The sequence below is a fragment of the Sinocyclocheilus grahami genome, unplaced genomic scaffold (assembly GCF_001515645.1).
Source record: "Sinocyclocheilus grahami isolate Dianchi unplaced genomic scaffold, SAMN03320097.WGS_v1.1 scaffold244.1, whole genome shotgun sequence".
Lineage (NCBI taxonomy): Eukaryota > Metazoa > Chordata > Actinopteri > Cypriniformes > Cyprinidae > Sinocyclocheilus > Sinocyclocheilus grahami.
Genome location: NW_015505423.1, coordinates 855,853 through 862,681, shown reverse-complemented (window position 1 = coordinate 862,681; position 6,829 = coordinate 855,853). Strand labels below are relative to the sequence as shown.

Below are 6,829 nucleotides of genomic sequence, written 5' to 3'. Positions count from 1 at the left end.
TATATAAATTTTTAACAATAACTGACATTAGGTAGTAGGCCCAATGTAAGTGTGTAAGTATTGCCTGTTTATCCACATATTTTTATAAATCTAATCTAATATGTGAATATTCAGGAGGTTAATGTCTGTCACAAACCCCCTCTCTATCTCCAAGTCCACATGTGCATGTTTGTAATGGGATTTGGGAGCCATTACTTGAGGATAGTGGTGTTGAGCAAAAGTGACAGCAGAGATTTTGAGGAGGTGGCCAAAGTAAATAGCACAGCAGCTGCCATCCAGTCCACTAGTTTATAAGCAAACACAGACAGTCTGGCGAGAGATGGGAGTTGCCTATTGCACCTCGCTTTGCAATCTCAAAGACTCTCCCATCCCCACTTCCTCATCCCTGAGGGTCGATTGCACACTTTGCTTGCTGCTTAAGATCGAGTTTAGTGAGTGATGTTGTATATTATGAGCTACCTTTATTCATATTGACTACGTTATTTTGTTTGTACATGTACGAGTCCCTTTTTAAAGGATGCATCTTATAAGCAGTAGACATTAAGCCTACTGCTAAATGATTTTAGAAATAAAGCTAAAAATATTGCTCGTTCTTTATCAAAACCAAGGCAATTTCAAACATTTTTCGCAAAACCTTAACTTAATTCAGGTATTCTCTGAATTTATTATTATTATATTATTGTGATATGATTATTTTACAGATTATTTATCATCTGTCATTCAAAATATTGGGGTCAGTAAGATTTTCTCTTTTTAAGAAATTAATACTTTTATACAGCAAGGATACATTAAATCAATCAAAAGTGACAGTAAAGACTTTTACATTGTTACAAAACATATACTGTATTTCCAATAAATACTGTTCTTTTGGACTATTAATCAAAGAATACTGAAAAACATGTATAATGGTTTTCATAAAAATATGAAGCAGAAAACAGTTTTCAACATTGATAATAATAAGTAATGTCTCTTGAGCACCAATTTAGCATATTGGAATGATTTCTGAAAGATTATGTGACAATGAAGACTGGCGTAATGATGCGGAAGATTCAGCTTTGCATCACAGGAATAAATTAAATGTTAAAATGTATTGAAACAGAAACCAGTAGTTTAAAATTTTAACATTTCACAATATTACTATTTTGCTTTTATTTTTGATCAAATAAATGCAGCCTTGTTAAGCATAAGAGACTCAAAATGTGAGAGCATAGGCATTCAATAACATCGACAAAAAAATTGACTTCCCATTAGATCCAACCATTAGTGTGTGACTTTCCATACTGAACACAATTATTTTCTAAATCTTCCCAAAGCAAATTCCTCAAACTTTTAAGATGTTTGCCTGGTAGCATGAATTTTTATTTATTTTATTGGTATTTCACAGTTGCTGTGGAGCTGGTGATATTACTGTTAAAATAACAGCAACTTAATCCGTAGAACTGTTATTTCCCCCCACGAGGAAGGCATCTTAAAATGCCCGGCCCTGTCAACACACTCCGAGTCAGTAAAATGTTGGAAGTCTAAAAAACTGTCAGGGGTGAAAGTGATAAGGTGATTTATAGTCAATTTCACTGGGAGCTGGTGGGGAAAAGCTGGGGCTGTCAGCTCTGGCTCCTCAAAACAAATGACTTTGAGCCCATGCAATGGCTCAATAAGGCTATCATTCCCCATCAGGACACATCACTGCCACTTGGCCATGGAAAGAGTTTTTGGGGCGCTGGTGAGTCAGTGCTACACCTGTGCCGGTCTGCCTTCTCTAATGCGGCTCTTTGGCTGACAGTAAAGCTCATAGTGGTAATTGTTTGCCTCTCAGAATGCAGCAGTGTGACCGCAACACACATTTTCCCTAATAAGATAACAAAATTACATATTCTTTGGGTTTGACAGTACTGACTTAATTTGTTAATGGATTTTCAAGTGGAAACCACAAGCTTGTTTGAATGAGAATGGGGAAGTTATTTGGGGTGTTTTTCCATGAATATGTCATTAATAGCAGTTGTTTAGTTGTTTGTTATTTGCATTGTTTAGCAGAGTATGTATGTAGTCAAGGTTTGAGTTATATATTTTTAATATATATTAGTGCTGTCAAGTCGATTGAGACTAATCGCATCCAAAATAAAAGTTTGTGTTTACGTAATATATGTGACCCTGGAGAACAGAACCAGTCATAAGTAGTACTTATTTGTAGCAATAGCCAAAAATACATTGTATGGGTCAAAATTATTGATTTTTCTTTTAAGCCAAAAATCATTAGGATATTAAATAAAGATCATGTTCCATGAAGATATTTTGTAAATTTCCTACTGTAAATATATAAAAACTTAATTTTTGATTAGTAATATGCATGGCTAAGAACTTCATTTGGACAACTTTAAAGGTGATTTTCTCAATATTTAAATTTTTTTGCACCCTCAGATTCCAGATTTTCAAATAGTTGTATCTCGGCCAAATATTGTCCTATCCTAACAAACCATACATCAATGGAAAGCTTATTTATTCAGTAAATTTCTCAATTTCAAACAAATTGACCCTTATGACACATATGTGAGTGTACTGTGTATATTTATTTTTATGTATTATATATATATACAGTGGGTACGGAAAGTATTCAGACCCCCTTAAATTTTTCACTCTTTGTTATATTGCAGCCATTTGCTAAAATCATTTAAGTTAATTTTTTCCTCATTAATGTACACACAGCATCCCATATTGACAGAAAAACACAGAATTAAATGTGAGCCAAAATCATCACAATTAAAAGAACCAAAGACTTAAACTACTTCAGTCTGTGTGCATTGAATTTATTTAATACACAAGTTTCACAATTTGAGTTGAATTACTGAAATAAATGAACTTTTCCATGACATTCTAATTTATTGAAATGCACCTGTATATGTATTAAATATCAAAGATTAATCTTCAGCAGCCAATACTTTTGTCTTCAATGTCAAAACAGTGTCAGAACTCCCTTATATTGTTGTGGAAACCATGGTACTTTGTTTCTTTCTTTTTTCTAGGATTATTTGATGACCAGAAACTTAAATATAACAGCATTTATTGGTTGATTTATTGATATTAATATATTTATTTTAAATGTTTTTTTTGTAAATTTACATGTGAATATACAAAAGCACAAATTTAAAAGATCAGCCTTAAATAACATATTTTTGTTTTGAAATACTGCCTTATAAAATCAATATATTTTCTGCCAACAACTCTGTTAAATTTTATCAGCTTAGTTAAATAGCATATGAAATGGCTTGACAAGTGCAGTTTTCTCATTGATGTATTTCAGTGAAATAGGAAAATATAGGGTTCATCCACATGATTTGATATTCGCTAGTCGGTTGCACAGGGAGAGACCAAAAATCTATGTAGTACAGGATGAGTCATCAATATTTTTAACTCATTTTCCTGGAATAAAAAGACTGTGAATTTTAATTGTGTATATCTGCTAAAAGGGAATTTTTTGTTCACACACATGGGCTAAAGCCATAAAGATCTCATTTTGATTTCTTGCAATCTTTGAGGACATATATTTGAAGCAAAACTTTTTTTTTAAGTGCAGCTCTAACCAGAATAAACCAGTCTAGAAAGTCAGGCATGCTGAGATATCTGCCAACCGTGTTTCATCAATTGAAGAAAGATGGAGTGATTTGTCAGGGCTTGACCAGTAGATGCGCGAGGAACAACATGTCATCTCCCAACATGGTTTCAGCCACTCAGAGGGAGATGTGTCAGCAGCATGAGCCTAAAACAGGCTCCAAAGGCTCAGTATGCAATCAAAACCCCAGACCACCCACCCCTCTCATGGGGAACAGGAAGCTGGGTGGTTTAAAACAACTGTTTGCATTTTGCCTTTAGCCTGTGATCCCAGACTAAAGTTGAATTTAACTTTATGGATTGTTTTGATGTACTCAGTGTTGTTTTCAATGTAACTCTGCAAGTTGTCACAAATTATTTCCTGACAGTTACTGTCAACTCTCCTAATCTAACCTGGTTGGAGTACAGTAATGTCAACTCCTTACACTGGAATTAAAACTTAATCGTGTTAAATTGTCACTCTTTACTCTGGTGTTGAAGAAAAATTAACTCCCTGTGGTGTGGACCAGAGTTGTTTTACAGTGTAAATATAACTCTGTCCTAGTTTCCCAGCTCAAGGACATTATATAAATGACATACAACTACATAAAAAACCCTGTGTGTGTGTTTGCATATGTGTGTGAGCGTGTGAATATATATACTGTATACACACACACACACACACATGCATATTACGGTATTATAGCATTTATTAATACTAAATACTTTGAAATTAGCTTGTATTTTTTTTATTTTAGATTGTATTTTTGTTTTATTTACAGTTTTTTATTTTTGTTTAATTTAGTTTGACACTGTCAGTTTTGTTAGTTTTTTAATGTGTCTATTTACCTTTAATTTATAATAATTACAGGTTTAGTAATTTTAGTGTTTCAACTTAAACTCATTTGTTTCTCATTAACTCGTAAGTTTTTCAGCTAATATTTATGTTTTATTTTATTTATGTTTCAGTTACTGAAAATTACTTTTAATAGTTTCAGTTTGTGTCGGTTTTATTTATCAGTAACAACACTGAGTTGGACACCATATTTATATGCAAAGGAATGATTTTATTCCTGATTTTATACTTCATTTATGTAATTATTTTTTTAATTGTGTTTGACTGTTTGGTGCCACCAGTGACAAAAAAAGGTGATTATCTCACCTTAAAGTGAGGTAAAGTTGTCTTAGATGTTTCTCCTTAGACTATACTTTAGAAATGGCATAAAATTATAGTGCCATAAAATGTGTAGACATTGTAGTCATTGATAAAAAATCGAAGTTCATAATATTATTACATAGTAATATTTCAATATCTGATTTTTAATTGCAGACTTTGATATCTTGGCAAATCTGAGCACAGGTTTTGTAAAACTCTAGAGGAGACGTGAGATTACTGCTTTCTCTTCTCAGAAGACAAATCTGAGAAACAACAGACTTCTCCACTTAATCCCATTGCTGTCTAGGAGAAACAAACGTGAAATTAAAGGCATCTCATTTGTGATGTGTCTTCCCTGTGTGTAGTGTCTTAGCTGTCAAGTGTGTATTAAACAAATGAATAGTAATCAGCCTTCACTGAAGGTGATTTATATGTGTGCATATGTGAGTGGGTGATCGTTTGGAGGCCTGTTTGTGTAAATCTCTCTTCTTCTCTCTCTTTCTTGCTCTTTCACTGTTCTTTTTCTCTGTGCCCTATTACACACGCAGAGCAATTAGTTCATTGACTGTGAAACACCAGGGCTCATTCTAAAGGTCAAGCTTAATTTGCAATTGCTTAAAATAATTGCTTTTTCCCTTTCCAGGCAGAAAAAGAACTGTAATTAAACCTTACAATCTCAACAATATTTATTTATATAATTATTTATTTTCTTAGTAGGTAGAAGAAATATAGTTCTAATAATCATTTTTCCTCATTTTCTTTCATTTGGTGCAGAAGGTTTCACCAAAGTGTCCCTGGTTGTGGTATTAAGAGACTCGAGTGGTTTATTGGTTTCTGCAGTGTCCACTGAGGAATGTCTCCAATTTCTTGTCATGGAACATTAAAGATATCAGTAGCCTACCTGCTGTGCCTCTCATTTTCTGTGAATCGGTGGAATTTTTCACAGAGCAATTTGTACAGTGCCAAGGAAAGTGTTTGACTGAAGGGCCTTTTCTAAATGGTTTAAACAATTTTGAAAATACATTATGTAGATGTTATATTTTGAAAATTAACCGGGATTAAATGTAGATCAAATAGGACTGGAAAACGAAATGTACTAACGTCGTCATTTAGGGGGGAAAAAACAAACCCCTTAGCTACAGTTCCAGAAAATGATTGGGCCCGTACTGGACAAAGAAAGAAAGGAGCCAGCCAAGCGGCAAAAAATAAATTAAACTCCAACAGCTGTTCATTTTTTGCCATAAATCTGTTGCACAGGCTCTGTCAAACACCTTCGAGCTCTGGAGGCTGAACAGACAGGGAAAAGCTGGAGTTTTTCAAATCAGTGTTTGCCCAGGTTTTTCGAGAACTGTAGAAAAGACTATCAAATTAATAATAATAATATATATATATATATATATATATATTGATTCATTTAAATACAATTCAATTCAAGTTTATTTGTGTAACGCTTTTCACGATACAAATCGTTGCAAAGCAACTTTCCAGCAAATAAAGGTTCTATAATATTTAGTAGTAGCTTATCAGTGGTGACTGTCAGTAAATGTACATATGGCAGAAATGTATGGAAAAATCAATTAAAGACGTAATAAAACAGACGATGAAAACTATTAACAGCAATTATTATATGATGCAATCAAACTTATAGCAAAATATGGTAGTTCTGTATGTTGTTTCAGGGTTTCCATCATCTGTGTTCCTCTGAGGGGTTGGCATCATCTCTTCTCAGGTGTTCAGGATCCAGACTGAAGCTTGTGTAAATCCTAGTTACCACAGGATGTCAATCCTGTGGCAAAAACAGAGAAAACAACCAACCTACCTCCTTTAGTGGACTTTGCTATCCTAGGTACTACCAAAAGTCCAGAGTTTTGCGACCTTAAGGAGCGTGATGGATTGTAGTGTGGTAGAAGACTAGTTAGGTACGCAGGAGCTAACCCATTAAAGGGGTCATATGATGTTGCTAAAAAGAACATTATTTTGTGTATTTGGTGTAATGAAATGGGTTTATGCAGTTTAAGGTTAAAAAAAAACATTATTTTCCACATACTGTACATTATTGTTTCTCCTCTATGCCCCGCCTTTCTGAAACGT

The 6,829-nt window shown here is 33.8% G+C and overlaps 1 protein-coding gene across 2 annotated transcripts in view; it reads left to right on the top strand.

The window, feature by feature from the left end:
- Positions 1-6,829, top strand: part of LOC107598078 (sodium/potassium-transporting ATPase subunit beta-1-interacting protein 2) — a 171,949-nt gene that overhangs the window by 69,053 nt on the left and 96,067 nt on the right. The window lies entirely within an intron of this gene.